The following is a 12,289-nucleotide window of genomic DNA, read 5'->3' on the forward strand; positions in this document are numbered from 1 at the left end:
TGTAGATTGTTTCAGGTATTTGTTGATGTGAAGAGGAATTAACGGTGCCTATCCGGAAGGCCTTCTCCCACTTCATCCGGGACGGAGGATGTGTTGTAGAATGTAGTGGTAATCTGAGTCAATAGTCGCTCTTGTAATAGTCTAGACCAGGTCATGGAAAGTCGTATTGAGTCTGTAAATCGGTGTTGTTGTAAACCCGTACACCTTATGTTATTGAATATTTATAAATGGATTTCCGCTGTATTTCTTACTTATCAAACGTTTTAATGAGATATTGTGTGATTGAACGTTGTATAAATGAGAGGGTTCGCCTACCAAGGTGGGAAGGTAGGTGCCCACATGAACCCAAAATTGGGTCGTGACTGGATGAGGCAGCATGGGCTGTAGTATACAGATGTGAGGTGGACAAGATCAAGAAATCAAAGCACATGACCATGAAGTGGACACAAACAAACTGTAACACATAAAAGAGGTAAAAAAGTACTAAAGCACATAACCATGAAGTGGACTAAAGCAGGTTACATCTTGCAGATGAGAAGCACACAAGGCAAGTTAAGGTGTGTGGACAAAGGCAGAACTAGGGACCTTTTGTGTCTAAGTTGTCATATACAAAACATGGTTTCCTACGCAGGTAGTTAATACAATTAGGACAATCAAATAATACATGGACAAGACAAGTTGACATCTAAGTTTTACACTTCTATCAAGCCCCTTCCCTTTGTGTCTAACTTAAAAACATATGCACACTTGCCCTTTATTCAATCAAATCATCAATCACTCCTAATAGTATACTTAACTCTAACCTGTAGGTACAGAATCCATTTGGTCCCAAGGTTCTTTACAATGAGCATACAACCCCATAGGCCATAGAAAGGTCATGGTGCCCTTTATGTGAAGGAAAGGTGCTATAAATCAAGCTAGGCTTGGTTTTCGCTTTATCCTTTCTCCAGGGCACCTTTAAAAAAGGCTCATCTTAGGTCATGTAGCCTTAGCTCACTTTCAGTCCCCTTGTGATCATGTGGAGACTTGTTTCTCAAACCATTTGCAGCCAAGAATTCAATCCAAAAGGTTTCAGTTATATATATGCATATAAACAGACATAATCAGTTAAACTAAGGTCCTGGCCATTTCTCAAACTCCTCAAGGCATCACTAAGCTAGTTCAGAGTCATAGCATGAGTCAGCTCACCATTGACAGGTTGCTCAGGCCCTTTGACTTCACAGACTCACCATAAATAGGTCTACACTCCCTATAGGCAATGCCATGTCATAAGCCCCATTCAAACCAACTCCTAGGGATGTGTACAACCAGATCGCAAGCAATGGTAGTTCAACACATAGGCAGAGTATTTCTAGAAAATGCAATAAGTCAAACAGTCAAAAAATGATACTAACCATACAAGCAAGTCATCAAAATTTCAAATCAGAGGTGAAAAATAGGTTAAGAAAGGACACTGCAGGCAGGGCTCCACCTTGGGCTTTATACTAATTCATTTCAGAAAGAGAGCCTTGGAGGAGTTTCTGCCTTAAGGCATACCTTTAGAACCAATATCAATCCACACATATATGTACACTTAAGATCTTCAATAAGATGGATTACAGAAGCATACTAGGCAAGCAATCAGTCAGGAAATCTTGGATGAACCTCAGTTCCTAGTAATGGCTCCTCAACTATTTAATCTAAGCAAATATTTTAAGAAAACGTTTATAGCATTGTTAGGTTCTCACAATCAAAGACTCAATCATCATCACAAGGAAGCAAGTTCCCAAGTGCAAAGTACAGATGCACAAGTTAAGGAGAATTAGAATGCACATGATCATAAACAGAAGCAAGTGGCAAGCAACAAGGTTATTACTCAGTCCCTCTATGATATTAGCTTGGATCACCACTAGTGTATTCCCTAATCCTAATTCCTTACCAAACACCTAACTCAAACAACAACAGCACAGACAACCAATCATCCCAGATTAAAAAAAAATCTTTTTAGAAGACATAGTGAAACACATAACTTAAGCTTTGCAAGTACTGGCAGGACATTCTTTAGTTCCAGGTGCCCTTTTTTCCCATATATAAATAAGTTTTCCAAGTCCACCTGAGGTCCTTGTGTATCCCAGAACCATGTGAAGAAGGTTCAAAGAATAAGAAAAAAGCCTCAGGGTCCTGAAAGGGAAGTCGGACAGGGTGGGGTCATCACCTCCCCATTTCCTTTTCCTGAATCTCCTTTCAGTAAAAAAGGATCCTGGGTTCCACTGGTCACTACCACCAGTTCATGCCCAGGATCACCTTTTACTCTCCCAAGACCTTACTCCCTTCTGACCTCATCCCCATACTCCAGTGACAACTACCAAAAGCCTTGGGATGGTTTAGACAGCTTATCACAATCACAAGTCTACCACAATTAACTCATTAAGGCCTGGTTATCCCTTTAAGGTCTTATGGATAAGCTACAAGACTGATCACTAAGACAATCCCAACATAAGCACTTAGAGGACAATGACACAGATTAATGTTCAAGGCAAACTCAATCCAAAGCTCTCATCATGAAATGATTTTGTTCTTTTTGCATCACACAGCATCTCAAAGCATATAGGTTCTCCTTCAGGACTAATTCACACATGATAAAGCAAGACAGAATCAAATACAACGCAATTTAGCTTTACAAAAATCTTAAACATCACCACCAGTCTCCCTCTTGTCCATGACTACTTATTCATTTTAACATTTAGACCACAACATCCAAAATGGTACAAACAATTTCACAAAGAGACCTGTGCAGGCTTGCACCAAAAACTTTCCCATTATTCGCGTTTTCTTTTATCTTTTTAATTCTCAAGTCTTAAGTGATCAATCTTGGGAGAGATAGCATCTCTACATATAGCACATACCTATTTTATGTTAACCTTCCAACCTTTGAAATTCTTTCTTAAAGTCATTTTGATAATCTGGCACTTTATCATTGAGCTCATTGAGTTAAACCAAGTATAACTATTGTCACCACTTAACAAACATGTTCTACTAGTTGGTTGACCATTTTAGACAAAAATAAAGATCACCTTAAGGCTGTCCTAGATCCACCTTTCATTAATAGTGTCAAAGACCCTTCAAACTACCCAAATGCACTCGCATTCAAACAATACCACTCAGAGACCAATTGAAATAGGTCATAACAGTCACTATCTAAGCCAAATTCTTGCAATCAAACAAGTATGGGATTGATCAACCTTTAACATAATTCAAGCCAAAAATCATTGTTTAAGCAATAAACATCAAACTAAGCAGACTACTAATACTAAACTATATTTAACGACATATAACACTCAACCACACCAAACTATCATTAACATAGGCAGGAACCTAAAAAAAGCAATAAAATAGTAAATTATTACCTTTTTTGAGTGCATCCGGAGCAAGAATGGAATTGGAGCCTCCTTTGTGCTTCCAAAATCAAGCTGAGCCACACCAAATACAGGACATGGAAAAGAAATAAAATTTTAGAACTAGAAAAGGCTCAAACTCTTTTAGTTAAAGTCTAAATAACACTAATGAAGCCTAAATTTCGAGCAAAACTCAAAGTCCAAGCCTCTCAAGGTCGTCCAAACTTGTTTTAATGGTGAGGGATGGGGTTCTATTTATTGAACCCCAAAACTTGTCTCAAATCCTACAATACCGATGTGGGACTTGTGGGTTTTCTATAAGGCTTCACTTGCATTCAACCGTATACGGTCTAGATCGAAAGGAAACTACAATCAATGGCTCATTTTCACCTTAAACCACTGTAAATCGACGATAAATAAAAGAAATTGCAAGGATTGTACCTTAAGGAAGCGCTTGTGCGGATTTTGTGGAGATAACGTATGGAAAAGGACGAAGCCATTAATGCTTCGTCCTCTCCTCTGATTTTCCATGTTCTACACTCCATCCCACGATGGGACACGACGAGGAAAAGGGGGATGGGGCAGCGGTGCAGGCGGCGCTAGGGTTTTGCCCTAGCCGCCTCTCCTCTTTTTTCTTTGCACAGAGACCCCTAGGGTCTGTGGAGTGGGAAATGAGGGGAGGGTATACGTTTATCCCCCCATTTAAATGCTATGTGGGCCGGGTCTAGTCCATTATGGACTGGGCTCGATCCTATTTAAAAAAAAAATGAAAGGGGCCTACACATAGTGTATATATAGGTATGAAGGACCAAAGGTGCAGTCCAATAAATGGCCCAAGCTAAAATATCAATTATTAACCATGAAATTTTAAGCATGATCAAATTAGGACGCAATTAATTTAAAACACGACTTATTAAAACCATTTTTGCAGATATGGCCTCAATTGGCTTTAAAACTAAATGATTTTTTGCAATTATAACCTTTTAGCTAGCTAATTGCAAAAACATCCTTGACTAATCTTAATCTGATTAATTATTTCAAATATAGCGTTATTTTGGTACTAATTAACCAATTAAAGCTAATTTGCGCTAATGACCTCAATTGATTTGCCCATGAATTTGGTCATCTCAGTCAAAACCATTAGAAGGCTAAATTTGCAAAAATGACCCCAATCACTTTAAACCATGAATTGGTTAATTCAAATGTGGTCATTTATGTAAAAATATTTAAATAATCAAAACCAACTTGCAAAATGACCCCTCTAATTAACCAAATTAATTACCAAAATAATTTATTAATTAAACAACTATGAAAACACACATAATCAAAGGTTGAGGGGTGCTTTAATAACTTAAATTACCTTGGATAGAATAAATTATTTATTAATCTATTTTTTCCTTGATTCAATAATTAAGTAAATAGTTATTCAAAAAAAAAAATTGCTTTTGATTAATTCCAATAAAATATTCCCTAAATGTCATAAAATATCAATTAATTTTTACATAATTTATAATGCCCTGAAAATCTCTTTATCAATTTAAAAAGGTAAAATATTGTCCTGAATAATTTTATAAAAAATATTTAGACTCCTTTAAGATGCCCAGCTCATTTTATTTGTTATCCAATGACTCTGAATAATTAAAATAAATTACGGGAGGTCAAAAATTAGGTGTCAACAGTAAGGACAAGAACAAGCTGTGATAGCTATGCTCAATTTTTGTAATGTTTATACTAGTAATTTATGGAAATGGTTAGTTACGATTAAAAAAAAAAAAAAAAAAGGCCAAGAATTTTAATTCTAGTTAATTTTCTAATGTCTATATCAGTACTGTTGTGAAATTTTATTAAACAAGAAATAAATTGTCTAAACTTTTTCTTTTAAACCAAGGTTTATTTAGCTAAAGGAGCATTCTTGAGATACTGTTGCTATAAATCTTAACCAGGAATACAACAAAAACAACAATTACACGTCAATCCAATCAAGTTGAAATGAAATTATATGAATCGTTACTATACATGTTACTCCAAGTAAGTTCTATCTCGGATAAGTAGTATAAATGAATTGGATACCACATAACAAGAGTACACACAAAAATAACACCATTCCTCCACCAAAAACCTAGTCTTTCAAGTGGTTTTCTCACGCACAAAGCTACGTTTGTTTAGTTATACTCTTATAGTGGATCAAAAATCCTCTGAGGTTCAAACACCAACATTTTGCAAAAGGCAACTGTCACTTGTCCTCTCTAGTAAAGGGATATAAAAGTAGAGGATCTACTCCTATTAGTGCGTTTACAGAACTTTTGAATTTTTTTGGTGAAAAATTGTGGTTGGTTTAAAAACTAAACTCTTTGGACTTTTGAATCATCAACCGAGTATTTGGTTACAGAACTTCATAGTTTTTTTTATTTGTGAAAGCTTGAGAAAAGAACTTCAATAATTTCAAAAGATACAAAAGCTAGTAAGTTGGTCATAACTGAAGAGCAAACTCGGGTATTAACAGTGCACTATCTAAAACCATGGTCCAAAGTAGAAAAAGAATCAGAAAAAAAGAGCAACAGAAAAGAGGCAACAGAGGAACTAAGAAGAGAAAGAAAAAAGGGTCGCAACAGAGAAGAAGTGACACTAATTGTTGTTATCTGTAGATAGCCGACGGGTAATCTGATAAGTTGCTTGTGGTGCAGACGTAACTTCTCCCGGTGAAGGAACACACAATGCTGCTAGCATTTCTGGACTAATTAATCTTGCATGTTAGAGTTGTGCAATTACGTGTGCAGTAACTTCTGCAGTAACTTCGGCAGTAACTTCTGCTCGCATAGTTCTCTTTTGTTTCTCCATTTTTGGATCTTTTCTTGCATTTGTTGCACTACATCATTCGTGGCATTTGAAGTTGGTTCAAAATTTTCATCTTTTCCTTTCAAAGAAGTCTTTGTAACCCCCCGTCCATATAGTCTTAGACGTCTCGGATGTTCTGGATCCATAACGGCTGAATATACATCAACGGGCTGACTATCATCCGCGCGGATTTGTGTTTCAATTTCCTCCATTTCAACCTAACAAAGAAAATCCAACAAGCGCATTCAAGTAAACAAAAACTAAGAATAAATAATTGATCTCAATAAAAACTTGCAATAGATAATATACGTACAATTTTACTAGTTGTGTTTTCATTTGACTCCTTGTATGAGCGGCCGGGTTTCCTTGCTCTTGTTTCCACAAAGAGCTCCTTAAGTGATACATTTCCCTTGGTTTTTTTCCTAGTCACATGAAAATGGATATAAAAAAATCTCTTAGAATGACAGGTTAAGACTTAATAAAAAATAAGAGAACACGCCAATTTATTGCGGACTAAAGCAAAACTTTTTTGGCCTGCTATGTGCGGATTCATCAACTTCTTCCAATTCTCAGTATTTGTTAATCACTTTTACATTGAATCAACACACAAGCTTTACAGTTTCTGGACCAAAGCTCACTTTCAATTTGTTACAATGTATCAAAGTAGAAATTTTACAGTCTCTCAACCAAAACTCAATAACATTGTGACACAATGAAGTAAGATAGAAACTTTACAACTTTCTCAACAAAAACTCATTAAAGATTCATTCTAAATTTTTAAAATTAACAATCAAACTACCCCCACTTACATTCCACATTTGCGAAATGCTTTTGCGCTATTTCAACAACACTTCTGGCAGATTCCTAGCAAACATATACTCATTTTCATGACTCAGAAAATTAACAATGAAGACAAAAAAAAATTACTCCCTCCATTTCAATTTGCTTGTCCTAGTTTGACTCGGATGGAGTTTAAGAAAATAAATAATGCAGAAGAACCTTTGTTTCCACAAAAACTAGCCAGCAACAAGGAAATAAACCACCCCAAACCAACCAAACGAAAAACCATATTGTTAGATTACGAAAAAAGTAAAGGTCAAATTTATCCCAACTTCAGGTCACATGAAAGACTTAACTAGGTTTTCTTAAAACTAGATATACGCAAATCCACCTCGAATTTCCTCCTAAAAATTGAACAACATACATATGCAAACCACATATAAGTAAAAGCAAAAAAGATTCAAAATTATCAGTTAACATTTTCAGAAAATATGTAGGTGTATCGATACAATAAAACATTTTGAAATCAAACTAATTTGCATAAACAAATTCAATAACACATTACAGATCCAACTAAGGAAAACCACAAATCTTCACCAAATTGATATACAAATTCTAAACCACAATAAAATTAAGTTACAAACATAAATTAGAAAAAATAGTATCAATTTCATAGAAACCCATTTGGATATTTTTTTAAGCTTTTCCGAAACCCTCAATGGAATTTCTGATTTATAAAAATACTACAACAATAATACTTGCAGAGAGAGGGGAACTTATATTTCATGGAGCAAACCTGTAGATGCAAAGAGCAAGAAGACTAATTTGCTGGAGAAAAAGATCGATTTCGCCGGAGCAGAAGATATTGCCAGATGAGAAGCCTTTGCTGGAGGAGTCGCCTTCGCCGGAGAAGAATCTTCACCAGAGAAGCTTCGACTGGGAAGAAACTAGTGCTTTGCCAAAGAAAACCCTTGGTAGAGAAGATTATATTTCAATATGTTCCAAGTTTTACACATACACTCAGGTACTTTTAATTTTTTGAGATTATTTTTTATTAAAGAATGGGGGGGGTTTGGCGGGTCCAGTAAAATAAGTGGAGAGAAATATTGGGGGAAATGAAACCATCGCAATAGCTAAATTTTCTCATATGACCGTTGTCATAGAGTCGTCTATCGGAGCGGTTCTAATAACCGTTACCACTTGTACATCCATCGCAATAGTTTTCAGACTAATGCAACGGTTTAATTTTAGAAGTGTGATGTTAGGTCAAAGTGTCTATTGCAACGGTTAGAACCGATGCAACATATACTCTATTGCAACGGTTGAATAACCGTTGCCAAAAAACTGTTGCTATAGGCCTGTTTTCTAGTAGTACACGTTGTATACGGTGAAAACCGGATATGGCCCAAACCGGGGATAGAGAAGAAGTAGGGACATACCGGATGCTACCCGATCCTTTCCGGGGAAGGGTCTGTGAAACGAGCCTCTCTTCTTCGTTATTGAAATGGCCAAGACCGCTTCTCGGAGAGTCCGTGGCCGTCGATCCGGATAGCTGTTGTCCCAAGTGACCGTTGTTGACACCCGATTTTGTCCCACCTTTTTCTAAAATATTTATTTGCGAATAATTATGTATATTCTACCACAATTACTTGCTTTCTATTAGTTTGGTCGTTTTCCACTGTCCAACTATAGTCATCACCGATTATCGTTACTATTATTATTAATACTGATATTTATTATTATTATTATTATTATTATTATTATTATTATCATTATCATTATTGTTTATTATTGTCTTTATCATTATTATTAATATTATATTTATTATTGTTATTATTATTATTATTTTATTACGCTGCGAGTACTTAATATTATAATCGTTGTCTTAATTTTATTATTGTTATCGTCATTAATATTATTATTATTATCATCATCATTATTGTTACTATTATCTTTTCGTCATACTGCGAGCACCTAATATTATAATCGCGATAGTCGCTTTTAACATTTTTTTACCATCTTACGCAAAACGCATCGCATTTATCGTATACAATTAAACAATAGCACTTATTTACTTTTAAACTTTAAATATCATCGCACAACTATTATGATATCGTATAATTTTCACTGTTATATAATTACTAGTAATTATACTTTGCATTGTATAATTTATTTACTTAAGCATTTGTTAGTATATAATTTATTCAAGGTTGCTAAATCATTATTTGAAGCCCACGATTTAAAGGGTATCAGTCCATTTTTAGGCCCAAAACACGGACCCAATATATGGCCCAAATATTCTTACCCGGTCCACCTCTCTCTCTAGTCCATTAGGTTTGGTTTCTTTTCATTTTGTTTGCAAATGCTCAGCCGCACAGTGTCATCTTCTTCATTTTCCCATTTCATGAAAAAAACCTTTCTCCTTTCATCAAATCCGCAGGTTTGCCTCGCCATTTCGGGCAAACCTTGTACCCTTTTCCTATCCCTCATCTCGTGACTGTAACGTCCCATAACAAAAATGAAACCAGTAGGGTTTCATCCACTCTTCGGCCGCCCCACTCCCTTCCACGCTCTTCTCACTCTCTCCCACGCTTCTCTCTCTTCTCTGTTTTTCACGGCGAAAACAGCAAAAAATGCAGGCCTCTTTCGCCTTCCCCAGACCGTGTATGGTCAATTTGGGAAAAGGAATTAATGCTTCGTACCTCACCCCATCCGGATTCAACCGTTGAAATAGGTTAAAATCTTGTTTTCTTCCTCTTGCTTTCTGATGGCATCTGAGCAGTCTTTAATGAGTTTTGTCATTTTTTTGCGAATTCAAACTGTTTCATCGGTTCCTTTTACTTTCGGGTACAACGAGCTTAATGGGTTTTGTTTTCTTTCCTCTTGGTTTCTGATTCAACAACAGAAAAAGCCTTAACGTTGATTTGAAAAGAGTTGACCAAAAATCCCGCCTAAAAAAAAAAGAAGCAAACCCTACAAACCCCTTATAAATAATCGTTTCTGTTGATTCATAAAAGGGGAAAAAAGGAAAAGAAAAAGTTTTTCAGCCGCAGCAAACCCCCTCCCCCTTTGAGAAACAGTTCTTCAGCCGCAGAAATTCCCCTATAAGAACATAAGTTTTAGCCGTCTAGAATACCCTAAAATCTCAGTCCTTTTAGTAGTCTTAATCTTGCTTTAATATCAGGTCAAAATACTAAACCAATTTTTATTTTCGTTTGCCTTGATACGGTTCCGAATCCGAGCATCGCAAACTTGGATTTGATAGTGTTCGAGTAGATATCGAAACCTTCGCCTCACTTCGCTGCACCCGAAGAAGGTCAGTCAACACCCCTTTTATTTCTTTATCCATGAATTGAGCACTTTCTGCTTTGTGTTATGTGTTTTTATGTGCTTTACATGCTTGTCAGTTAGGCAGTGTGATAATGCTGATAGGTGTAATTCCCGTTCTGCTTAGATTAATTTGGTTTAGTTCTTGTTTAGTTTAAGCTTAGTATGTCCTACTCTTTGGTGGATAATTTGATCCTCGTTATGTCGTTTGAATAATACTAGCATATGGTTAGCATTTTAAGGCTGTGTGTGACCATTACCTTCTCTGTTTCAGGCTGTGGTTTATGTTCTTAATGCGTTGGTAGTTATTTATACGTGTATAGTGTTCTCTGTTAGCTGTTGTACGCATTTGAAAGCATGTCTAGCAAGGTCAAGTATCGGTTTGGTCTGATGAAATTTAGAGGTTGATTATGATTTAATGGTTCTTAATCCAAATTGTCCTTTATATTTCGAATGAGTCTATTGTCACCCAAATATTGTCACCCAAATACATATCATTCCTTTGTTTGCTTTGGTTCTGGTTCCTATGCAATCATGAGTAGCTCGATATGTGTTTGTTTTGCTTAATATTTTAGTTGGTATGACATTACATTTAGTCATTGGGTCTAATCTGCTTAGTGTTGTAATCAGTATAAAATTACACTCAAAGTGGCCTAGTTTGTTTGCTCAATTTGAAACTGTAATTGTAGTTGAAGGAGAAGGACCCTTCTGTTTTAGTATTTGAATTACCCGGCTCGCCTAAGTTAGCTTAATCCTTTTGAAGCCTTGTACGATAAGTCATTCTATAATTGAGCATGATTGTATGTTTGCCTAGTTTAAGCCTCCTTAACTGCATGGTTTAGCTTAAGCCTATATGAACAACTTCCTTATTTATAAAGGGTCTCGTCCTTCCACTGTTTCTTCATCCGAGATGGGTAAAAGCATGATTTATGAGAGTAAAAACTAAGTCTGTATACTTAAAGGGAATCAGATTGCCATAAGTTGTTCTGTGCTGTCTCTTAATGCCTTGCTTGTCCATTATTTGGCTTGTATCTTTGGTTTATTGGTTATGTGGTCTGTCGTAAAGAGGATGCTACTTGATTAGATTACTGTTTAGGTGATTATTGGTATGCCTTAGTTCTCAGCATTTGATTGAGCTCAAGCCAATAGTTCTGAAAGGGTAAATGATAGATAAATGATGGTATGAGCATGAATATAGTTTGCCAAGTGTTTGTTGGTTTTATTCCTTTGCATTTGCGTGCAGTTTGGATTGGTTTTATTGTTGAATTGAAACAAAACTACAGATCTGTCCTTGTTTGACCTTATTCATTGATTAGATACTAATTCTTTTTCCTTCGTTTTTATGCATGAACATCGCATACGAGTCCGAGGAACTCGTTCTTCCTCCGCATTCGATGTTGGGCCGAAAGCCCAACATAATATCATCGAGTCATTTCGTGTCAACCCATCCGCAGCAAAAAATAAGAAAAGGGTTCCTGGGCCGAGCCCAGCAGCAGCAGCCACATATGAAATTTATTGGGTCAAGGCCCAGCTGGCGTGAACAGTTCCGCGGGCCCAAAAATGGGCTGAATCCATTTCAATATCAGTCCCCTGCAGCAGCCTCTCTTTAAAATGGGTTGAGCCCATTTATCTATATTTCTTGCGCCTCTATTTTATTTTATTGCAGTTAACTTGTGTTGTTTTGACTGATACTTTGTTTTGTCTCATAGCTTAGATAAATTATAGGAGAATTTAGTGGGGTTTAGTTTTAATAATGGGTAGTTAATTTAAGGAAAACTAATAATTAATTCCATAAGTTTCATTTTCTTCTTTTGTTAAAGTTATTTATAGTATCTATAATATCTACTTTTAGGATAACTGATTTGCCAGTAGCGTAACTATATATTTTGAGTTAAGGGAATCATATTTTATCTTTACTATCTTAAAATTTCAAAACGTCATTAACACGCAAATATAAGCTCAAGTATATTTTA

The 12,289-nt window shown here is 36.0% G+C and overlaps 1 long non-coding RNA gene across 1 annotated transcript; it reads right to left on the reverse strand.

Moving 5' to 3' along the window:
• Positions 1-5,824: 5,824 nt before the first annotated feature.
• LOC132041685 (uncharacterized) lies at positions 5,825-8,000 on the reverse strand. Its single transcript, XR_009411188.1, has 3 exons — positions 7,786-8,000; positions 6,523-6,631; positions 5,825-6,427 (listed from the first exon to the last, which is right to left on the reverse strand). It is a non-coding gene; the product is annotated as an uncharacterized LOC132041685 (long non-coding RNA).
• Positions 8,001-12,289: the final 4,289 nt, after the last annotated feature.

Source organism: Lycium ferocissimum, unplaced genomic scaffold (genome assembly GCF_029784015.1).
Source record: "Lycium ferocissimum isolate CSIRO_LF1 unplaced genomic scaffold, AGI_CSIRO_Lferr_CH_V1 ctg11045, whole genome shotgun sequence".
NCBI classification, from domain to species: Eukaryota; Viridiplantae; Streptophyta; class Magnoliopsida; order Solanales; family Solanaceae; genus Lycium; species Lycium ferocissimum.